This window comes from Cydia strobilella, chromosome 4, assembly GCF_947568885.1.
Source record: "Cydia strobilella chromosome 4, ilCydStro3.1, whole genome shotgun sequence".
Classification (NCBI taxonomy): Eukaryota; Metazoa; Arthropoda; class Insecta; order Lepidoptera; family Tortricidae; genus Cydia; species Cydia strobilella.
Window position 1 is genome coordinate 20593666 of NC_086044.1, and position 26726 is coordinate 20620391.

Consider the following 26726-nt stretch of genomic DNA (forward strand, 5'->3'; position numbering starts at 1 on the left):
GTTTTCGTTTTGCCTCTATGAAGCATTTCCTCTACATACCGGGAAACCCATGTTATCGGCTACGACGTAGCGCTACGACCGTAGCTCAGCGGTGAATGGGTTAAAAACAAAATAATTTGATCTGTTTCCAAACTGAAACTAAACAAGCCTTAAGAGTCCCCGGCAAGCTCGGTCGAATTGCACCTTAACATACAAACGTAGTTCCACTCATTTTAAAACTGCGTGTTGAATTGTAATGAAACTTTAACATACAATGACATGAGGTATATATAGGTCTGAAATTAGTTTATATAGCCCCAGTTTATAAAACAAACGAAATAGAAAAACAAGCTTTGTATGAAAAACTTAAATTAGCTGTGTTTTTTAAACTGTAATATCTAAAGCTACATAAACTAATTACAGACATATATCTTATCCTATTGTAACTACAAAGTTTCAGAGCAATCTAGCTAGTCGTTTCAACGAGAACGGAACTACGTTTGTATGCAGAACCGAGCTTGCCGGAGACCCTTAAAAATCCCTTTCACGTTTCACTAAAAAGCAACATCTTGCGAAGGCTTACACGTGCCGACGTTGCCAGAATTTCGGGCGTCCAGGAATGACGTATTACGTCCTAAGAGACCGTGTAGGTCCAGTTTATGGTACGTCCCACGGGCCAAACCCTTATTTAGGGAGGTGTGTTTTCAATACCGATACCGGAACGTATTGATTTGAACGCGGCGCAAAATTTAACGCCTTTCGTGTCTAAGTGAACGGGCGGGTTGTCTTGTTGAGAAGTTTGTTGTTTTAGTAAAAAAGTTGGACACGTGCTTTATGTTGAGACGTGGTTTTAGTTATAAATATATTTACTAGTTCTTGATACTCAAGGTAGATTTTATGTACTCATCCCCATGAAAATATTATTTAAACATGAAACACTTAAAAAAATAACGAAAATGATTGAAAATACACGATTTTATCTTCTTAAATTTTTTAAGGCATTGATATCACAGTCAAATACTTTAGTACGTACCTTTTTAGGGTTCCGTACATCAAAAGGAAAAAACGGAACCCTTATAGGATCACTCGTGCGTCTGTTTGTCTGTCTGTCTGTCCGTCTGTCACAGCCTACTTTCTCCGAAACTACTAGACCAATTTAGTTGAAATTGGGTATACATTATGTAAATTTGTGACCCAAAGACGGACATGTAACACAAACAAATGAATTTTAAACATGGCGGCCACTTTTGGGGGGTAAATGAGAAAATTAAAAAATAAAGTTTTTCAAACTATATCGTGTTACATATCAAATGAAAGAGCTCATTGTGAGAATCTCAAATAATTTTTTTTTATAATTTTAGGATAAACAATTTAGAAGTTATTCAAGAAAATAGGCAAAAAATGACCATTCCCCCACTTTATCTTCGAAACTACTGGGTCTAAAATTTTAAAATAAATAAGCAAAATAGATCTTTACCTATAGATTACAGGAAAACCTATTAGAATTTGCAGTCAAGCGTGAGTCGGACTTAATTACTTAGTTTTTGATCCGACCCCTACGGGTTGTTTAAAGACATTTCACTTACGTTTCACACAAAAAATACTTTGTTTAAATTGTGTAATATACGGAACCCTTGGAACGCGAGTCCAACTCGCACTTGGCCGGTTTTTTTTACAATATCAACCATATATTTTTCTTACTTTAAGCGAAATTTTGGTTATAATAAAAAAGTAAATGGCTACGCAATGTAAAAGGTTTTAGTAGTTTAATGCTACGTTTATGTTTTACAGAACACAATAAACATTTTGTTTACACAGTATCAATTACAAGTTCATTTTTTAATTCTTCGAAATCAGGTAAGATCTTCCATCTTTAGTTTTCTCGTCCACCCTCAACCCACCGCCTGCCGCCAATACACTCAGATTAGCTAAATGTTTTCTACATCGTTGCTTCACACTCGCCATTAACCATGTTACGGTTATGTCCGAGCGACATATGCCCTGGCCTTGGCCCGTGCTGACATGGGTTTCCTGTCAAAGTAATCCCTTTTGAACAACAATGTCGTAAAATACTTATCGAGAGGTTATTCCAAGGCGCACCATCCGCCTGGGACCGAAGTCCGAAAGGGCGTTGGTTGGATCTTATATTTATCGAAATTTTTCAAGTCAGTTGTTGAAAAATTTCGATAGCGCGATGTAGAACTGTGGTTAATTTATGGAGCGCATAATATCAGCGCCATCTATCGGACGCTGGGTTGATGTAAGAAATGATAAATTATTCTGGTCTATCTAGTAAATCTTTTAAAAACTAATAATTTTCTGTCTGTCTTATTTAATCTGTCATTTTGACTTACGTATTTGTAAGAAAGAATAAAACATAACTAATTGAGGCTTGTAGTGGGTTTATGAATAAGGGGGGGAGGGAGGGGGGAGTGTCATGGGGACGTTTGGGCCGGCTACGGTCCGGGGTGGCACCATAGCCTAGTTTAATTTAGTGATTGAAAAAGCCTGTTGCGGATTACATCATTTGTAAGTAGATGACGAAGCCTGTTGCTGATTTGCCTTTGTGTCCACTTGACGAAGCCTGCGTTGCCGATCACGATCTATGCATGGATTTTCTATTTACTCTTTTATTTATTGTGACGTTATAATATAAATAAACTTATTAGGGGATTAGTATAACACTTTAAACTCTCGCGTTTTGTACACATAGTTAATGTCACTAACGGGTGTAACGCGATTAAATTTCTTTATTTTACCTAGTGCAACCTAGCTGAAACGTCAGAAAAAAGGTAAAATAATGAGATTCAATCGCGTTAGACCCGTTAATGACATTAATTAAGGGGACTAGTGTTTAACGAAGGGTTTAGTCAGCTACAAAGTTAAGTAAACGTGCTCAAAACTATGTCAAAATATTTATTTAGTGCTGTTTTGTGTTAGTTATTTCATTTCTGCATAGCATAGCCGACTTATGTAAATATATCATTTAATTTGCGTAGTTTTTATTTAAAGGGTTAGTTTTTACTACGAAAAACTGTAGTCATTCAATCGAATGTCTATGTGTCTAAGGTAAATAACTTCAAACGCATAAGTAAGAACCTGCTTAAAAACCTTTGAAAGGATTTAATAAGATATATCTTTAGTTAAATACGAGTCATGTGAACTTTAATCAACTCAAATCTTGAAAGGCACCTTTCTCATTAGGATTGCCTTAACTTAAGTAGACGTACAGTTTGGAACTAAAGCTCGTTTATCCCTACAAATGCCTGGCATACAAGTTAACCCTGCATCTAATCACTGCTAATAAATGAGTGGTGACGTACCTCTCCTAATCGAGGGTTTGGGGAATCAAAATTAAGTCGCTCGTTTGGCAGTAGGCCCGCAATGTCGCTGAAAATTTCGAATGGTACCGACAGCAAATAAATAGACTGATCCGATTCCTTTTCGATTTTTTTTATGCTACGTCGGTGGCAAACAAGCATACGGCCCGCCTGATGTTAAGCAGTCTCCGTAGCCTATGTACGCCTGCAACTCCACAGGAGTTATACATGCGCGTTGTCGACCCTAACACTCCGCACCCTCGTTGTGCTCTGGCAACCTTACTCACCGGCAGGGACAACACTATGAGTAGGGTCTAGTGTTACGATATTGAGAAATATTTTTAAAAATTAATTAATGACAGGTGTATCAAACGAACCTAGCCGCCGCTATACAGTCTATGTTACGCTCTCATTATAAAGCAACATTCAGAAATAACATAAAATTTGTTTTTTATTAGCCTATGTGTGTGTCCCACTGCTGGGCAAGGGCCTCCCCTCTCCCTTTCCAATCCTCCCTGTGCTGAGAACGATCCCGCCCTGCTAATCCCGCTGGAACGCATCTAAGTCGTCTCGCCATCTCTTTCTCGGTCTGCCTCTGCCACGACTACACTGGGGATGCCAGCTAGTGACTATTTTGGCCCATCTGTCATTATGCATCCGGCAGACATGTCCAGCCCAGTGCCTTAGCCTGGCGGTCTTCACCCCAACATCGACGACTCGGGTTTTGGAGCGAAGTTCTGTGTTCCTCCCCCTGTCAGATCTTCGGACACCCAGGATACTTCGCTCCATTGCGCTCTGGCAAACCTTGAGCCGGAATTTCTGCGCCTCAGTCAGTGACCAGGTTTGGGCACCGTAGGTGCGGATGCATGGGCAAGATGCACATGTCGACATATTCAAAATTTTAAAACGAGAGGCTCTCGTCGAGAGCATAACTTTGATTGTATGGGAGCAGCTTTTGGAGGCTGATTCGTGTGAAGCTTAAAGCATGAAATAAGGAAAACGTTACATTGGATCAAGAATAGCTTAAAATCAATCTTGTCTAATATAGACCAGGTACGTAAATGCCATTTGAGCAAACTTGATTACCTACATACAACATAGACACCTTTTAAAGGTAGGTTGGCAGGTACAATTTTATTATAAACTGAAATAAATGTCATATACTAAGAAAAAATGACCAAGGCCTCCAGTGCCCCAGGCTGGAATCGAACCAGCGTCCTCTGCTATCGCGGCAGGTGCCTGTGCCATTCGGCACATTATATACATTGTATAGTATTCGGCACATTGTATAGTAGTGTTTCTACTTAAAATAAAAACAAATTAAAGTATTTTCTGTAAATAATTTAATTTGTTCTAATACTTCTAACAGTAAGGTACAATTATGTTTCAAAAATATTGGATGTTCCGGGGGCAACGGCAAAACAAAGTTCACTATACTCCAAATTAATTTACCTGTTTTTCCTGCTGACACTCCCACGCTAAGGGCTAAATATTGCCATGAACACTGTGACAATATTATGTAACCTAACGAACGGCCTAACGTCAGCTTATTATTAGCCTGTTTCAGCTGAATTGAGTAATTGGACCGACAGTAATCATTTAATGAAGTTATTTGGAATTATTAACCGTTAAGGGCGGAGGGTAATGTTGCGTTGTTCGTAATGTTGTGTGGGTGTTATTATGTAATGCTTTTTATCCGACGGATAAAGAAATACCCTTCTGTCTATTCTATCCCCAGTCCGTTCGACATTCAACAAGCTACAAAAGTAAATAGTTCTAGTAAACACTAATTACGGCACAAAGGCACAAAGCTGGACTCTCCACGATGAATATCACAGTCAAAGGCCTCGTAACGGTGCTGTTACGCTTACGTTTACTTTTTCATTTTTTTTGTTAAGTTTTGTATGGATACTATGGAGGTGTAAGTCATAAGCGGCAAGCATGTTATAAAAATATTGACTTCAATGAGTAAAAAAGAATTAACGAATTAAGAATGACTAAAAACCTTGTGACATGTTAATAACAAAACTTCCGTGAGACACAGACATTAAATATATTAATAACAGTCTGCGCCGGTCCGTCACCGTCAACGCAAGCTCCTGATGATACTGCTCGGTACGGAGTGAAACATGTCGAGCGTTTTTCGACTTAAAATACGTCAGTGACCCGTTATTAATATATTTAATATGTCTTGTAACATGTAATTAAATACTATCACAGATATGCTGCCGACTGCATTGCTGAGTCTCCTAGAAATTTAACATTTCTTGCAGCTAATATGCAGTCTGCAGCAATGCAAGTGAATTAAACCTTTACTAAATTAAATGCGTTTTTATTTGTTGCCACCGTTCCGACTAGCACTGATTTAGACCATATTTTTCATTCGGTAAAGCTTAGTTTCACGTACTTAGTTTAAGTGTAATTTGTTTTTGTTAGAAGTAGGTATTTTTTTATACCACGTCGGTGGCAATCAAGCATACGGCCCGCCTGATGGTAAGCAGTTACCGTAGCCTATGGACGCCTGCAACATCGTAGATATTACACGCGCGTTGCCGACCCTTTAAAAACCTGTACACTCCTTTTTTGAAGAACCCCATACTGTAGCCCCTCGGGAAAACCTCGGCAGGGAGAATTTATTGTTAGGTGTTTTTAAATCATCACATAACAATCTTTTTTTTTGTTAGTTACCTTCCATTAAACTGAAAAGAAAAACTACTTTATCGCTAGCAGCTTATTCTTTAAAAATAGTTTATACATACATCGCTCCTCATCTTTACAAAAAGCGACCTATTTACGTCTTACCGTCGCTTCACTCACTTTGTGACGATGACTGATAGTAAAATAAAGTCATGGTTATAGTCCATAGTCAGCGGGATTTGTGGCCCATCATGTTTTATGCCGAATTGTTTTACGAGGACAAAAAGCGGCCCGTTCATGGCTAAATAAGAGGGTAAAATGAGACTTTGTAAGAAATAGGCTACTGAAGTAGATAGGTTTGTACAACTACAAAGTATTTCAGACGGTTGAAAGATTTTTGGTACATTTGGTTTATGGATGAATAGGAGAGTAGAATAACACTTACTTTGTAAATAATAGGTACTAATATTAAGGTAAAGTAGTCATACTTTTGTACAAAGTAATGCAGACGATCGAAAAACATTGTTAAGTATAATACGAGTATAATTATGATGAATGAGTTACAGGATCTACAGAATTTTTCTCTATTGCTTATTTTTAATTTATTTATTCTTATATGGATTATTATAAAGCCTTAATCTAACTCTATTTAAAATTATGTAACCAAATTTGGAATTATTTGAATGTTTAATTTATAATTATGATTGACATGACACATGTATTTCCGTTTTGTTTTATGTATGCCTTGATTTGTTTTTAGTTTTAATCAATTGAATCGATTGACTACATTTAGAAAATGTAATTGTATTTATTGTACTCTTGACGTGTAATTAGCTTTATCAATAAAATATGAATTAGTAAAATTATTTGGAGAGGGGCAAATACTTGTAGCCTGTTTGGTTCTATCCGCTACTATTCATTCTGGCTGTAGACACACGCATTTTTAAATAATCATAATCAACTAAACCAAAGAAGTCCACTGCTAGAACAAACTTACTTGGCTTGGCTTGAAAAAGGCTCTCTAAGGACAAAACATTTTCAAACTTTCTTAGCCAACTGTTTCCTACGATCTTGACTAGATTTTTGGTCCTCCTTTCTAAGAATTTTCCCTCGCAACTTTCAAAACGTGTTCTCTAATCAAAATAAATCCTGTCCTGTTGGATTTTTTTTATACATGAGGCCTAAAGGAGATAATGAGTGCCGCTCAGCGTGTTATGACAAAATCAAAGTTAAAAAATCTTAGGAATACTCTGGTTCTTTATGGAGTGATGAAATTGCAGCTTACGCAATTAAGACTCCGGTTGGAGGAGCACTTTGTACTGGTTAGACAACTTAATTTAAACTCCAAGCGTCTTATGCACTTTGCCGACTACGCATATGGCTGAGTAGAGGGTTGGTTTAGCATATGGCTTTGCTGGAACTAGATTTACCCCAAGTCTTCCTAAATATATGAACAGTTCATATTCATCACGCCACTGCTCGGAAATATGGCAATAGATATTGTGTATATTGAGTAAAAACTGCTTCTTAGTTGCACGTTTGAATCAACAATCCAACAATGTTTTAGTCGTACCAAAGATAGATATAACTCCGTAATAGATGGATACAGTCTAAGGAAAAAACGTGCCTCGAAAATCACGAAAATTTGATTCTCGATCAGAGGGCGCCACTAGTTTTAGCCTACACTCGTATAGAGGGCGTTGACGGTTTCGTTTGTTATTTATAATTTTAACGCATATCAGTGAAAGAACATGGGTCAAAGTCATAAAAATAATTAATGCAAATAAAAAAAATCATTTATCCATATTTAAATACATTTTATCGTATTTTTATAAATATTTATTTTTAGTTTTAAAGTGTGTCGACAGATGGCAGTGAATTTACTGGGGTTACAAAATTTACTATGACAGTACCGCTCTAGTATAAGTTACTCTATGGTCGTACTACACTTTTACTTTCCGTTCACTGATTGATTGACACTCGTCTTGCTTTTAATTATTTAAAAAGAAGAAAGGTCATTCAGTAGTGACAGTGATTATAAAAGTGGCACAAAATCAAACTCCTTAATATGAATGAATTCTTTTCAGAGAAAAGTCGCTAGATTTCACGTCTCCGTATGAAAATGGTCTATCCATGCCCTGTCTATGATGGTTGCGCAGCAGATTTTATTCCTGGTATAAAGAGCGCGAATACAGCACGAAGTGTTAAGGCGTGACAGACGAAAAGGTGGTACTATTGGTTGTCGATAACATGTCATCAAGGAGAGAGAATGAAGTAGTTAATCTCTGCTTCTTTGCCAGACATTTCTGATAATTTAAGAGAAGCTTCTTTGCTAGAAATTTCTGATAATTTTATTCCATACTACTTATCTGCTTGTAGCATTTATTATTTTTATCGCCATATTTCTTTGCCTACCTTTTCTCTTGAAATATCCGCGTTTACTAAAAACTAATTGGTGCTATAACTAGGCTCATACTACTAACTGTTGGAGATAGACTCTCCAGCTTTTCTAACTCTTCATTTGTGTTACTTTCAAGTTCTCAACGTGTTACTCGTAATTAAGGCTGTTGTACTTCTAAGGCAAGTTATTTTATCCAATGAGTGCAGTTTCTCTAACTAACTTTACAAAAAAAGGTGGGGTCCCTTCGTTTGACATAATTATTGAAAGTCATAATGTAATGATTATCATTAGTCATAATTCTGAAACCGTTAACTTTTCAAGATTTTCCTCCGGTTATCATATAGATAGGTTAGGTTAGGTTAGGTTTGTTTTATGGCAATCCTGAAAAGTTACGCGTTTCTGAGAAAAAACAAATTATGACTAATGATAATATGACAATCATTACATTATGACTTTCAATAATTATATCAAACAATAGAGACCCAAAAAAAGTATGTAGGTACACTAGGTACCTAAGTAAATATCCTAAGCTATCAAACTTTTGTAGCTTTTCTTCAATAGTAGTAGTATATGTATGTCCGAAGCTCCCAAAGCATCTCTTGAACAAACAGTAGGGTCCTGACGTATTGAAAATATCATCATTCGGACTCCAACACTTAGCTGTTAAGAGCTTTGCACACGTGCAAATACTGCTCCCCCCCTCCTTCAATACGTCGTATTTTATCCACAAAATGGGGGTAGCTACGTCTTTATGACACTAGAGGGCCTCTGAGATCGAGAGCTCTTGCAAAATATGTACCTACTGGAAAGTTTTGTTCAGAACTGGTTTTTCTCAATGCAACCGTGCAACCAGTATGCGCTGATCTCCAGTTACATGTCGTTGTTAAGAAAGTCAAGGTCATGCATAGACTGGTATTCTAAGGGGCTGGGAGTGATAGGAATAAAATTGCAGCTCGAGAAGCTAGAATTGTGCAGAATAAAAAGTAATGTGTTGTGTGGAACAGAATACGTGTGTTTTGAAGGCATTGAAGCAGTTATTGTTCTTGTGTCGTGTTTTTAATGTCTGCATGCTGTTGGCAAGTTTCCTAATTTCTTTTGTGTGTGTATGTTTAATGTCAAGCGATTGTGAAGCGACTAAGAAATTATCTATTTAACCGGTTTTAAAGACTGTGTTTTTAAAACCGGTTAAATAGATAATTATAAATAAGATAAAGCAGGGCTCGGAAAAAAACTAATGTAAAAATCATCTGTTTCCACTTCTAGCATTTTTATTTGTATGACGTTTTTGGTTGAAGAAACTTCGATTTTGACACTGATGGACCAGTATCATATCAATATCAAATTGAAATGAGATCTAATAACTATAACTCGAATTGGTCTGTAATAAACTATTCCTAAAATGTTTTATCAGCGTATTTTTGGGCCACCCTGTACTCGCTTATTAATTTTGCGATCCGTCAAACATGGCCAAACATAGGCTATATAGCTTTTCAAAATCATATTCGACGTAATTTGTACATGAAATTTTGAATTTTATGAACATGGAAATAAGGTTGATGTTCCAGTGAAACGCTTGCCAAATACGAGATTGTCGAAGTAAACCTCTGGAATGTTATTCCACTGCCGTGTTAACATAACAATTATTTAGCTTAATTAAATTACAGGCTTCCAATTAATTATTACAGCCCTTGAAAAAACAAATATATCGTTTGGTTTGGGAACAATTATTTGGAATTAATTACGCAATTAACACGTCATGTTATTAAAAGAAACACAAAAAGTATACTTAACCGAATTTATACGCAATTCACAGGACAATTCGAGCGTGCTCCGAACATAAACCGATATTTGAATCATGGTATAAATTACTGTTTTTTAGGTCCTGATCAGTCATTTTAAAGACAATCGGGCCAATTCGAACAATGATCTAGAATATTAACTAGATATCCACTATATATGAAACAGAAACGACCACGAGATATTTAAGAAAGTTATGTCAAATTTGACATTTCCGCGATTCCGAATGTCCTCTTGAACGATCTCTTTAAGATTTGCTTAAGATATTACTTAGAATAGATATATATATATCATGCGCTTGGCGAGGAACAGAACCTGGTCTTCAGCAGAAGGACATGATGTCACGATCCTCAGTATTGAGGGACCGACTGAAGAAGAAGATATCTAATGGATATCCCAAAACGTCACAATAATTGTAGCGTGAAATGACAATTGGTTTCTCGAATCGAACTGCAAAAGATAACTAGTTGAGAACTAAACTATAACGTATCTATTAGATCTCGTATTGTTCTCGTATATAGTAATTATCACGTTATTCGAATTGACCGGTAAATCTGAGACAGTTTAAATTAACTTACATAGGTACGTATTTTTACACTAATGTAAATCCTGTTACCTGTACGATTTAGGTACTTTTATGAATTCAGTGTAATGTATTTTGGTCTTCAAACCGCACCGTTAATTATCATTTGCAAAAACATTATTTGTATGGTTAATAATCCTGTAGATTAAAAATAACTCGTTATATGTAATGTTACGCCTTCCGATTATCGGTTTGAACAGTTTTTAAAACAATATCCAACATAAACCAAGGGAAATTGTTTCTGTTAAGTTTTTAATTTGTCCTCATTACAGCCGTGAGCTGAGAGCGGGCGCTGCGGTTGGCTGTCACGTACAGAACGTACTATATACAATACTTTATACAAATAGTACCTACAATGTGGCCGATGCCGCGATGGTGAGAATGACCAGCTTAATGTTATATTTTACTCCCTTATTGATAAAACTTAGCAACCTACCGGTGTAAAAATTATCTCTTTGTACAGAAATATCAAAATAGTAAATGAAGCTTTTTTGAATCTACTAAGTACTTATGAAAACCAGGCAAATTTTGATTGTAATGACTGGTTATGAATTTGATCTAGATTTGTTAAAGATATGATCTGTCAGCTGTCAAGAGTGACCTTTCTGGTAAAATAATTGCCACTGTTGACAGCTGATAGATCATAGCCATAAAGTCATATCAAATCCAGATCAAATTCATAACAAGCTATCACAATCAGAATTTCAAGGGATTTCAAAACCTTGATGCCATAAAAATTTTTTACTTGCATTTAAGTATATCGAGACCACTGTAGGAGATTAGTTTTATCCAAAATTACACGTACCTACCGAATTATTTTATAACATCCTAATTGGAATGTTTTTATTGGATATTAAATGAAATTGATTAAACCTTACCTTTTATAATTTATTTTTTAAACCAGGAAATTGTAGGTACCTGCAACAATATCATCATCATAACACTTTAAACTCTCGCGTTTTGAACACATATTTAATTATAAATACGAACGTGTCTATCGCGATTTCATTTAATTGTTTACAATTAACCCTTAAATGCATATTGTCGCCAAATGTATACAAAGCATTGGACAGCTCACAGATTCAACAGAAAAAAGCTTAAGTTTCTGAACGCACCTTTAAACCAAAAGCCAAGTAATAGTAGTAAATTTTTAAATCATGCATTGAAGGGTTAAATTCCGACGTTTCATCTGAGTTGCACCAGCTGTGGTCACGGAAATATTGACGTCCCAGCAAAATGTCAACGGAGATCTAAGTAAACAATACTAAACTACCGGAAAAGAGTATAAAAATGTTCGGGGTAGATAAATATTTATATATATATTTACGGTAAAAACTTTGAAATAAAATCGCGTTAGACCCTTTCGTAAAATTAAATAAATATCATCATCATAAATTAAACCTGCTGTTGTATTCTACAGCATACCGCTGGCAAAGGCCTCCCAATCCTCTTGAATTTCCACTTTTCTCTGTGCTAAACCTGCATATTATCCGCTTATCTATCCTTTATATGTGTACTTATATCGTGTAAATATTTAAGATATTCTTGCTTCGCTTTGATAAAGTGCACACGCGGCGTATCCCGATATAAACTGAAAGCAAAAAGGAAAGCAACGTGCAGGATACATAGCATCTTAATATCCTGTGCTGCCCATCGCCTGCAGCGTGCGATTTGATACACCATTTATTTCCATAACCTCTAATGACTATTGAGCCTTTATTTAACTGTGTACCTTATTATGTACGATCGAAGGTTGGATATTTAATGAAACAATTAAGGAGATTCGCCGTTTTGAACGTAAACAGGTGATAAAAACTGACTAGTTTACACAAACGTACGTGCTTGAAGTTCTTATTTTGATTTCTATTTAATCTAAATACAATAGAATTCCTTTGACTATGAATAGGATAGAATAGAATAGAATAAGATTTTATTCGTAAGCACAAACAAACAAGACATTACATAATATAAAAGAAAACATAAAATAAGATTACCTTTGATGATGATTAAGTATAGGTATATCAAGGAAAAGAAAGCACTCAAATAATTACGGTTACTGGCAGAAGTCCATGACACCTTGTGCACCATGGTTTGTTCTGAATGCTGAGCCCAACAATTATCTGATTGGTCTAGCTTAATCCCCACAAACCTTTTTAGACCCGGGACATCAAACGACATGGCGGGATATTGTAAGCCAGAAAATTGTTTCAAAGAAATAAACCAAAAATATCCTTGAGGCCGATTTGGTTGCCATATGAAAAACCGGTCAAATGCGAGTTCGCTTAACACTCGCACCGAGAGTTCCGTACAAACTTTAAATTATCTCATGTAACTATCAACACGAGACTTTTGACCAGAACTACACTTTAATTATAATAGTGTACAGCCATCTATCGGCACATTGGCTAACAAATTTGCGCAACCTGTATGTATGTTGGTTTTTCAGGGATAATTCTTTATCATGTGAACCGATTTCAACATTTTTTATATTATTTGAAAGAAGGTCTTATTAGTGTAATCTTATTGAAACAAGTATGTACTTATAATAAACACCCGCAAAGGGGGTTAAATTGTAATAATAATATACTCGTACACAATAGCTTAATGATAACTTCGGAATTTATTTCAAAGTATGAAGTCGACTTGTGTTTTCTCTTTTCTATTAAATAAAGTATTTTCTAATACTATATCTGTCTGCAAGGCTGTCAGTGAGGCTACAATCTCCGTACATACCTATATTATGTATTCAACACAAGCGGATAATAATGGTTAGTAAGTAATTTACCTCAATTACTATTCCTTTGTACCTCCTCAGAGTTAGAATCTTGCCAACGTATTATCACAGACAATTATTAGTATATATTATCTATCTAATCAACATTCACAACTGATTTAATTGCTCAGCGTCTCTGGAAAATTAACTATTTCTGTACCAGCCTCAGTTTCTCATTACTATTAGTTGATAATTGATAAGTAATATCCAGGCATTAATATCAATCTAGTTCTAGAATCTATGTGTAATTGGCAGGTAAAGGCCATCGTACACGATGATATTGAAGCTATAACTTGCTAATCTGTCATCAGCTTACGACTGAAATGTTAATTCTATCATTCTCAAACATTATTTCTACAAACTGTTCAATTGCTTTAAATACAAAATCATATGCCGCTTAATTCAAAGACCTAAAGTATAGTTTCAGATGCCATGCAATTTTGAAGTCGCATTTGTGCGAAATTTTCTTGTCTATACTTACCAATAACTTTGCCATCGTAAAATTTTGCTTTAGATCGTAAAACAATGCCTTAAAGACGATATTAGGATGTGTTCTCGATCTTAAACTGCAGTTTGTATTTGGTAAATTAAACGCCAAAGGCGAATTAGCAGTCAGGTAGAAACTCAAGCGCAGGCCATTCCAATCCTTTAAGAAGCCTTGTTAAAGGCTCAGTAAAGGTATCCAGTATAAGTGCGCTCTCCGGTTACGAACAGTTAATACAAATCTAGAGGCCAAGTTATATTAGTTTGCCCGACTGGAAGCGTGATTGGGAATACAAGACTAGATAAAGTATCAGCACAATATGCAAATACCTTCAAGTGTACGCACCGCCGCCAGCGATCATTCGGGTGCATTAGGATCCGGGCTAACTACTAATACGTCTATCTATATGTTAATCTTGGTATTTCTATGCTCATCTGCATTTGTCGGGGAAGATACATTGGTAGTGCATTTGTTAATGGAAAATTCCTGGTAACTTAGAACGACTTCATCGAGAAATTATATATTTGATGTCTATTCTCAGGGCTATTAGCTTAGATGGTTTATTATCACTGCGTAGATAGATTCATCTTAATCCAGAGCAGTCGACAGAATTAAATATGTACATATGTAAATTAGATAAGACGACAGCCAAATATAAAACTTTTCGATTCTCGAGTCAGTTTGTGATTATTGTTTAAGCTCTAAAATACCAATAAGTATTATATATATTTCTTTACTTATGACTTAAACCTAGTAAAGAAGTCCCCCTAAAGTTGTCCCTGGCGCAAAGGCACCCATCACAGTAACCGCGTTACCACGTTGAATACGACAACCTTTCCACCAGGTACTGCGCAGGCGTCAGACCCCCCTCTGCCTAATTTGATGTCCCACTTGCCTATATTTAAAATAAAGATAAATAGTTACTTCAGTCAGGTGTGTTGGAATAGAAGTTTTTATTCGTAAACACACAGTCAATAGACATACATTAAAATAACATAGTGAAAATAAAGTGTCACGAAATGGCCCCATCTCAGCATGCTGCTGGCGACTTCCAGCGCTGATCTTCCGATGAGACCATCAAGTGAGAATCACGGAAGGTAACAGACAAAAAGAAAACAACATAAAGGAAAGAAACATAAAATATGACGAAAAATAAATTACACACAGTTTACACAAACTAATACAAAAAAAGAGATACAATATGACGACATAAGAACTAGATTTAAGCATGGAGACTATATAAAGGAGCCAAATCTCTATGTATGAAAAGTGTCCATCAAAAAACAGTAATTAGGCGGCGCCACCATACACCGAAATACTACCAAAATCAACCTACGTAATTTGGTCGGGTTATTTGTTGCGTTATATGGTTCATGTTATACTCATGTCACAGAGCCTAACTAGCGCCATCGGAAAGATTAGGAACTATTATTTAAAGCTGAAAGCGGTCACTTTTGCAATAATTCTGCCATAAGAGATTGGCATCCTTTCTATACCATCCATAGATTTAAGATTAAATTCAATGACAATGACAGAATTGACAAACAAGGATAGAAGTGAAGTGAATGAATCTAATATTTTATTAATTCTAATTCGTTTTTGATCATGAAAACCATAAAACAATGTTATAAAGTTGACTAACATAAACAAAACAAGACAGCACCAAAGATAAACGAATAGAAAACATATAATGACACACAGGCAAAAGGATGGCGTGTCTGGAATGATTCTACAACCCATCTCGGCCAGTCTTTAAACTCTGTCTGTTAAACTTTGTGACTCGTTGGAACTTGCAACAATCGCTCATCAAAATGCATCATAATGAAAGCTCATGTGATCAGTTCAGTAGATACTTACAGCTCAAACATTGTTGCCGGTGGCTGTACACTTGTTTGCAACATAGTCTGAAGTAAGCTTACCTCTCAATTTCACCGTTACACAACGTTATCGAAGGCGGAACGAGTCTAGTTAATTGTGAGCCTGTAATATCCAGTTATCTGATTAACGCGGTGTACTGAATGGTACCCACGTGTATCAAAAACACGTGTTAAGCACCGTCGAGTTTGTTGGATACTATAAAAGGTTTAAAGGTAATATATGGTGATGATTTAAATGAAAATCAAGTTGAACAGCTCTTTACATGACCACACAGTGGCATGCCATATAACGGATATCGTTTAAGTAGGTATCTATGTGCGAACGACATATACATATATCTGTCATGATAGTGTATATATTCGTCAATGTGTGTGTAAGTTCCTTAGGGTTGAAAATATTTTTTTTTAATCATGCCAGCGTGGTAGACGTAAAAGTTGTTTTATTGGAAGTTGACAAGCACCTATATTGACACAATGCACCGGCACTTTTTGTATCATCGCGTTGCTGAACAAACTGAAATTCTATCAATATTTATGGAGACAACTGATAATCTGCTGCCGTTTGGTGAGGTAATGTTTTTAGTTTTATTGGATAAATTATTTGACCGTAATCTCATCTGGGGCCCATTTCTCGAACGATATTAGACTAATATAATTAGTGTGTTGCTATGGAAACTCATTTTGACAGTTTGTGGACTAATAATATTAGTATAATACCTTTCGAGAAATGGGCCCCTGATGGTAAGTGGCGATATGGTCTAGGATGGAGCACGCTTACCTAAGATATGTCTATCCACTCTTTATTTAAAGTTCGGGGGGCTGGAGCATGACCGTTCTGTATGAAATATAGATACCTTATAGGTATAGGTGAAAATACCTAATATTCTGTGGTATGACTAAGTCGCCTCCCTAGCTGGTAACATAGGACAATTATAGTTATGACAATTGATAGCTAAGAAATAGTATGAATATCTAATGAAATGTCATCTTTGCACTTACAGAGTGAGAAAGCCTCGGCAATGTTTAAAGTAGAACTTGTACCGTCAAAAACTTCAATGTTCTTTTTACACCTTCTTCTCCTGTATACCTCTTTCAAAAATTTCAATTTCTGGCTGAAGGCAGTGGCCACCGTCTCCGTTCTAGCGCGAATTTATCACTTGCCATCCCCTCTCACAAATCTCGTGGATACAACAAGTCCTTCGCAGTGCGTTCAGTGAAGCTGTGGAATGAGCTGCCAGTTTCGCTCAGATAGGCGCAATCGCTTGCGTCGTAAAGGAGAGGTTGAAGAAGCTATGGTTATCTGATTGATTAATGTGCCTATATTTGTATTGTATGTTGCTTTATATTATTCTACTTCTTTCCAATTTTTAGTTTATTTTCCCCATTCCCATTTTTGTGTAATATATTATATGTTTATCCTATTAATATTGTATGTATTTATATCCTTTATCTTTCTGGTACCTTGTTGTACATTTTGCTACATTTGTCACCCTCTTTTCACTTTCTCCTCTCATCTACTCAAAGGTTAACTGGAAGAGATCCCTCAAAGGGATAAGTTCGCCTTTGTACATCTTATTATTTGTACCATGTAATTTTTAATATGTATATTTGTACAATAAAGAGTTTACTACTACAACTAAAGTAGAACTTTTTACCGTCACAGAGCTTGCAATGTGCAACTAAAAAAAAGAACTGCAAAACACATCTTAAATACAAAAGGCATTGTCATTTAATTAGTTACAGAAGCACCTAAGGGGGGAAACCGGGGCTAAGCCTAATGGCGACCAATTTCACGGTTCCGCGGGTCCGATGTTTTAGATCCTGCGGAAAAAAAGCAAATAAAACAATTTCATTCGACTGTACTAATTAAATTCACAGTCGCTTAACGACGCCAATTAAGATTTTGAATGAGAATTTTTGTTTTTCTTCTAAGCGTTTTAAAGTTTAATTTAGCGTTTAATGACAATGTTTTTTTAACTGTATTTAAATACTTTTTATGTATTAACTTAAACCCATTCAGTTTAAACCTGTCGGTTTATTTTTAGTCATTTTATTATTTCCGTTCTGTTGAAATGAAAATTGCCGTAAGATGACGGGCTTCTTATGACTACATACCTAATACACAAGTTACACATAAGGATTTATAAGATATTGCAAACGAAGCTGCTACAATGTTATTGTTATGGAACAAAATATAGTCTGGCAAACACAACTTGTCAATCACTAAGAACCAGGAAAATTATACTTATCCCTTTCTTTTGGGTGCTAGTACTAGCGAAACACAAAGACAGTATGATTATGTCTATGTTTGAAATGAGTCAGTCCTGGGCCAAACTATAAATAATTAATTTTTCGCATTTTGTTTGTTCTGTAGTAAAGAATAAAAACGAAACTCGTGTGGCAAGCCAACGACAACAAAACATTCAACAAAAATGTGCTTTTAATTTTTACTCACGTAATTTCCATTTCAACTGCATCTATTGCATACAAGTAAAAAGTAACATGTATTAATTATTAAAAAGCACGAAGTTTCAAATAAGCACCTGTCTAAGTTACAAGCTGCATTTGAAAGCTAACTGTATTGGAATATTGCAATAAAATAGTTGGAAGTGTTTTAAATAAGTAGTGATTGTAGCAGTAAGGATGAATTTACACTGAGTGGTGACTTGTGGCCTGAATCGGAAACATAAACATGTACGTTGCCAAAGAAAGTGCTGCCATCTACCGTTCTCGTGCGTTTTCTTGTGCATAGTAGATTCGCCATCTTGTGGGCTGCATCGGAAGCATGAACTTCATATTTACGCCTCGCGCCAAAAATCTGACGGCGCCTGCCTGCCTCCTATAGTTCATGCACGCTCCCTATAACTTAGTATTTAAATTTTAACCCTTAATTCTTTAGGTTATATTCACAAACGCTTTTTATATCTGAAAGTTTCGTGTTGGTGAGAAAAAAAAATTATGATATTATCATAATCATTTTTATTCATAAAACCAATTTATATGTCAACATTATGGATTGATTTACAAGTATTATATTATATAAAGTATATTTCCCGCTCGTGGCGGAATATTCAAAGAAAAAAAAAACATAAACAGGAAATATGCCAACTTGTTTTAATAAAATGTGATATTATTACTGTCGCCAAACGGATCACTGAATTTTTGGACAGAACAATAAATTATAAAACAATTTACATTTCTTCAGTCCACGGCTATCCGGAATATTAGCATTAAATAATACTCTTAACAACAATGAAAACGGGACACGTGCCACGTATTTACAATTCACACTAAACAACAAAATTGATCTAATACCAATGGGCGCTCTTTTTAAACTGTCTCACTTACTTACTGCTGTGGCGCGACGACCCGAAGTGGATCTTGGCCTCCGACACCAAAGACCGCCATGCTACTTTGTTCAAAGCCATTCTTGTCCAGTCGACGGCGCCGAGTTCGCTGAGGTCTTTCTGCACTTCGTCTCTCCAGCGGTACCTAGGGCGTCCAGACGGCGTCTCGCTGCACTAAATTTGATGCTGCCGACTGCATTACTGCAGGAACCGTCTTAAAACGGCATTTTGTTGAGACACGTATATTTCAGTCTTTATACGCCCCACTGCTGGGCACAGGCCTCCTCTCAATCACGAAAGGGATTGGGCTATAGTCCCCACGCTAGCGTACGTATATCTAATTTAATGTTTTCTACAATAATGCAATAGCAGCGCGACATTACAGTAACAGTAAGCTTGTGTTGTCTAAATCCGAATAGTACCTTATAAAAAAATATGTCAGTGCCTCACGGAAGTTTTGTTATTAATAAGTGCCTCATAAACTTTACAAAAACTGTGTAAATAGAGTGATTACCTATATATCAGTCACTCGGCCAAACCCGAATTAAATGTTCTATTCTTTGTCGCAGTGTAACGCCCTAACTTCGGAAATAGCCACTCCAACTCCTGTAAAGACTTCATGCATAAAATATAAGCCTTCCCGAGACGAACTATAATTTTCCATTTTTCCCCGTATGCCGCGCCTCTAATGTTAGTGTTTCATAAATGAAAGAAAGAAATGTTGTTTTATTTGTTCCTGTATGGCTGTAACAGGAAGTTCCGGATATAAATGTGTATTTTAAACTCCGGTTTCAATTTAATAAGGTATTATTTTGTACCCCTGGCGTTTGAAACTACTGGGTGCTGGGGGTCAGAGGCCATTGCCTTTATCAGGGAAGTGGGACGTCGCGTTAGGGAGAGGGGATCTGACACCCGCGCGGGTTCGTACCTGGTGCAAAGGTTGTCCATCGCAATTCAACGTGGTAACGCGGCTAGTGTGATGGGCATCTTTGCGCCGTGGACAACTCGTGGGGCTCTTTGACTAGGCTTAAGTTTAGTCTTAAGTTTATTGAATTGTTTTTGTTTTTGTTTTGACTTTTACCTGAATAAATGACTTTTTAAATTAATAAGGTTTGTAGATTGATTTTAAAATTTCCTTATCCTTTTATTCAGTTTCTGCTCCTTTTTTATACTGTTAGGTACACCGTGAAAATATAATCTTTATACATTAGATTAGGTTTACCAGAATGCCGTGACAGTGTTAGGAAGATGATGAAGAATTCAATTGAGTTTGAGGCGTACTGTCAGCATTATTAATAGCGGATAAAACAACGCACCAAAAATTTTATTTAAATACTGACATCCTGGAATACTGGACAGCTCGCGATCAAAAGTATCTCTCATAATCTAAATGTTCTTCATACAGAGACAAGTCTCTTTTGGTTAAGCAGAGCTATATTAGAGAATGGTTAGACACTTTTGGCGCATAGTCTGATCCGCTACTTTTAATGATGCTGTCTTTACGACTAATTACTTCTTAAAATAATTGAAAAAATCTTGATGTTTGGTTTCAATTTTCCAAAAGATACAGCGACAGAATCATTAATTTTGCCACCAGAGTAAGAAAAACTTCACAGTTTGCCAATTTCAGCTCAATATCGTAAACATTCAACGTCCATTGATACAGGAAAGTAAGAGTTGTCGAATTGTCGAACAGACTCGACCACATTTTATTGGTTTTAAACTGGACCGCGTGTTCCGATTGGTTGAGCGGCGCGACCGAGTCGTATTTTCGACCAATGAGAGTACAGAGCTTGGTACGCGGTAGAATCCTGACGGCAGGTGGCGGTGCTTGGCTATTGACAATGTGTCTTCAGCTCCTATTTGGCTCTTAATGCGTGTCTCTGCTATCCGCAAACCAATGTCAATCAATCAATCATTTACACTTGCGTGGTAGGATCAAGACTGAGAAGGATAGAAATATGGCCCCGGTCCTCATTTTGTTGTGATTCAGCTGAAGAAAGGCCTCAATCATCCGTCAAAAAGCGTCGCTTAGTGCTTGTGCATGCTATTGCATCAGGCAGCAGTTGGGTCAGTCAGCTATAGCTGGTCGCACCAGATGGCATGATACTGCAGCCATTCTTCATGGATGGTGAGGAGATGAAACGAATCAATCAAGCGAAGGAAAACAGATGTGGATTACTAGATTACTAACAATGGTAATGATTGATTCCTTTCATCTCCGTTCGCTCCCGCCTACATGGCAGCCTACCCTAACAGCATTTATACGTCATTATGACGTCAGCGACGTCATTATGACGCCATAATGACGCCATAATTACGTCATTATTATTTCGCTGACGTCACCCAGGTAGCAAACCTGGGTAAATCTTCGATCCGCCCATGCTCGTTGAACGATTGGAACACCAATGTACCGCTGGCTTCGACCCAACTGGGCACCGTCTTTTAGTGTCCGGTTAATTCGCCTTACTGCGCCATTCTGGTGGATTGAGGCTCGTGAAAACGATAAGTTTACTGTTGCCGATGCTCTCGTTAATAAATTGCTGAAGAAGTATTACTTGCTGCATTCAAGAAGCATTATATATCACTACATAGTATAAAACAAAGTCGCTTCCTGCTGTCTGTCTGTCTCTATGTATGCTTAGATCTTTAAAACTACGCAACGTATTTTGATGCGGTGTTTTTTAATAGATTGATTCAAGAGGAAAGTTTATATGTATATAATAATACATCAGCATTTCACCCGTGCGAAGCTAGTTTATAGCTAAAGGATACATTAATTCGTAACGAAGCAAATAATATATTATTATTTCTCCTAGTGAGCCTTCTCCTAGTAAGAAATATTTTTTTGCTTCGTTAGTGCGCTTCATTCGTTCGTTGAGTTATCCTTACTCCTTATACAAAAATAAACAAAAAAAAATACAAAATTAAGTTTTGTCCATTTTGATTAGTTTTAATAACACGGCAAACAAAATGTTTAACAGGTTAAGCCAAGACATAAAAAATTCTAGACATTAGAATATTTGACAAAAAAGATTGCGCTTAGTTAAAAAAATAATTGGCAAAACATGTTTTTACCATATTTTTATTAGGTACTTAATGTTACATTTCTAAATATCAAGTAATTTATTGTGTTAAACTTCCAAAAAAGATTCGACGAGAGCTAAATCTATAGAGATCAACGTTTACTAAGAAGTAGTGACTCATGAGTGACATGGGTCGGGCCGCTTATGGTTTATGTTTTAAAATCGCGATAAATTTCAATGATTATAAAATCAATCGTTAAAAAACCTTCGATTTAAAACTAAAGTCAAGTCATCGCTTATTGCATGAGAAAGAAAGAGAGGTAAATATTAGTAATAATACATAAGAAAGAGATACTCTTTGCATTACGCAGAGAATTAGTCATCACTTAGGAGAATCTTTTAGAGATTTATGAGATCTTAGAAAAATACTAACATCGCGATTAATATGCGTTGAAGATGGAATGGTTATAGGCGTTATAGCTCACAAATTTTACGGTATAAAAAAGGTGGAATTTAGAAAATATATTTTAAAAACGCATTAGCATAACGTGTGATATATGCAATCTGTAAAAACCATGTGACTGCGACAGTTTTAGTGAAAATATTATCGATGTACTGTCAAAAAAATGATGTTGAGTAAATATTTATAGAAAATTTTGGGAGTTCAACAAGACGTTGCCACTGTTGGCATCGATGTCACATGACGGATTACGAATACAACCAACCCCAATATCTTCATTGTTCTCTTCTTCTTCTACCTAGCATTATCACGGCCTTTGCCAGAGTGTCCGCTTTCCTACTTGCCTCATCTTCATGGTTAACTTGAATAAATTCCTTAGGTAAAGGAATAGGGATACGCCTTCATTCTCGTAATTTATTCTAAAGATACTAGGCAGCACGGCGCCAAAAAAAACTTACTTAACGTCTTTTACAAAATGACGTTATAAATTAAAACTGCAATCATGTAACAGAGGAAATTTATTTATATTTAAAATATCCTCCTTTAGCACACAAACGCACACGTTTTGTAAATTATCAACAATATGCATCAGTAAATATCTTTGTTAACGTTTTTTTGGGTCAGTATACCAAAGGGGACCCAAGGAAAAAAGAAAAATTTCGATGAAAAGTACAAATTCTACCGAATCCAACTTTTTACTATTTTGTCAAGTAAGAAAATGTCAAATTAAGTATATTTTTTCATGTAACATTTTTCTCTAGGATCAATAATTATGGAGATAGGTGAAGTTGTAATGGACAATAGTACAAGAACAATAAGTCGGTTCTGTTTCTGTTTCATCGCAGTCAACCTAACACACTCCTCCTCGCTTCGCTCGTCCTCGCACCTTTAATAATTGTCGATTACTATACCCCGCCTATCTCCATAATGGTTGATCTTAGGGAAAAATGATACATGACAAAAGATACTTATTTTAATATTTCTTACATGATGCAGTAATAAAAAGTTGGTGTTATGTTGAAAAAAATAATAACGATTTTTTTCTTCAAAATCTTCAAATTTTGGACTGCAATATCTATATATTTTTTAATTTTAGAAAAAAGTTTTTCAAGTTGAACCTGCCTAGTTTGACGTATTCTGTAAGATGCAATCATAAAAAAGTAGTGTCAATTTGACATCACACCGACGATTTTTCGACGTAGTCCGGGGTACCTTTTGCTACACCCCAACCCAAACTTTGTTAGAGCCGGACCAAGTCAAAGTGTGACATAGCGTTTATTATGACACTGCCTTCCTTTGTTGCATTAAAGTCGGTGCAAAGTTATAGTTAGCCAAACCAAATTGTCAGTAAATAAAAACGAAAAAAACTATACTCATCCTTTTCTTTTTTGTGCTAGTACTAGTGTAAGACACAGATAGTATGATTCACTCTGTCTATGTTTGAAATGAGACATTGACAAACTATAGCTTAGATGAACTACATTTTAAAAGTCAAATAACGGTACCGAAAAGAGCTGTCAAACCATAGTCTAGGCGCCATATTTAATCTGTGACGTCACTATCACTTGATTAATGACTATGACGCCACAGACTAATTAACGGCAACTATCTGCTTTAATTAAATCTCTATCGGAGATACTCAGACCAGGATGTAAGGAAAGTGCATTAATATTTGGGTAATTAAGATTGTTAGCTGGTTCTCACGTTTTTCGTTTCATTTTATAATATTTTTTTACCAGGCGCTTCTGGTTAGTACAAAATTAATTTATTTTAAAATATACAACCAAATATACAAATATACATGACGTAAAAAAATGTGTACACGTATAAAATAAGTCATTCTCGTATGCATTTACGAGAAAACATTGTGATAATAAAATAAATTCAATAAAAAAAAAATCTTTTTATTTCTACACTAGATGTCGCCTCTGTCTCCGTAAAACAATAAAGCGCATTCAATTTGCATGTAACACTTGAAATCCGAACACAAACTATTACATTAAACGTAATCTATTTACAGTGTTCGATGTGCTGTATATTTTGTAGGGGAATTTTTAGAGCGTTCGATAAATATCCGATGCTCTCTACATAAAGTACGCGCGGATTAGCATAAACTGTTTATCGAAACGGACGTGGACCTTTATACGACACGACGCAGTGACGACTTCACAATCAAATAATTATTTTTGAATATTGCGTTTCTTTCTCATTACGTAAAGTTATATTTTACAACTTTACGTAATGAGAAAGAAACGACAAACCCTTTGTAATATCAGTGGTAATAGTATCCGAAACAAATGTATCAGTATAGAACGTTTCCGAACGAAAAATTCATATGTAATGTCAAATAGGTGACCCCGTTCTCTTGCTTAGAAGCTGCCGCAACGATAAGAACTGTATGTAAGAAAAACCTAATTATTAAATAAAACACTGTGTTCATACAAACCGGCGTTTAATTAAAGCTTACACTACTACACCCTAGATGGATGGATAATAGTTACATACCGATCACATACTTATTGTGTTTAGGACTTGTCATACTTTTTAGTTTAAGACTAAAAGTTTGTATTTGTATACAATAGAACATGGGTCGGCAAACAGAGAGGGTAAGAAGAACAGCCAAGCGCAGTAGAAATCACCAGTTTTACGAGCGATGTCAAAGAACCGCAAATAGTGTTTTCAGTGGAATAAAAGATCAAAAGATGGTTTTTTTAGTTGCTTGAAGAGCCGCGATCGTACCCCAAAGAGCTCGCGAGCCGCGGTTTGCCAACCCCTGCAATAGACCATAACATATTTTTATTAAAAAGTTTGAACTCGATAATCAGCATTGTTTTGAAATAAAACTATGAAAACGGATTATATCGCGTATATTGAATTTATAATACATCCCGACGTTTCGAACTCTTTACAGCGAAACGTCGGCGTTTAGTTCGAAACGTCGGGATGTATTATAAATTCAATATATGCGATATAATCCGTTTTCATAGTTTTATTTCATGAGTAACTATCGCGGTAACCGAAGACAATATTCAGCATTGTTTTGTTTTGTACAAAACTATAAAGTCGCCAAATTTACAAAAGTCGTAGGCTCTAAAACTCTTTATTCATAGGACACTGTTTTCTTGAACCGTGTACTCAGTGAGATTATTTATTGGCAAAGTTGTTACTCCGTGTATGGCCAGCTTTATTCTTTGTTGGAGCTACATTATTGACATATGCAAAACGTCGTAACCGCCATACTGTATCAATAATGTTATGCCATTTATGAAAGCGGGGCAGTATGTTAGATGGGCTCTATAAATGAATATTTATTGTTTTGAATAAGTGTTCTTCCGGCGACTTTGAATTTACTTAAATGTAATGTATGTTGTGGTTTTGTAACACTTACATTGAATTTATGTGCATTTGTTCTCGTGCTAGTAATGTGAAAAATGGAATGTATTTTGTTGTACATCTCTTTGTTTGAGTAATTTAAGCTAATGTATATTGATAACTTTAAGTGTATTTAATGTTATTTAATGTCATTCAATGGTGGCCGCTTTCGAATGAAAGAAGCCCCTGGCGTCCGTTGAGTCGTTGGGTGGACGACATCCGGAAGATTGCGGGTCACTTCTAAATGAGATTAGCTCAGGACCGGGACAAGTGGCGTACTGGAAGAGAGGCCTATGCTCAGCAGTGGGCGATAAAGGGCTGATATGATGATGATGATTTTGAATGTCATTCAGGCCAATTTATCACGATAAAGGTATTGAAATAACAACAAAATAAACTAAACATTGAAACTTATAAATAAAAAATGCTCCCCAGGTCACCTTCATGTGTTATGGTGCCCAGAAGGCTGGCAGCGTTACCTTTATGGATGGCCAGGCTTACCCTCTGGCCGAGGTAGCTGCCAGCCAAAGAGCAGTACTGTCATAGTAAATTTTGTTACCACAGTAAATTTACTGCCATCTATCGACACACTTTAAAACTAAAAATGAAGATTCATAAAAATACGATAAAATTTATTCAAATATGGATAAATGATTTTTTTATTTGCATT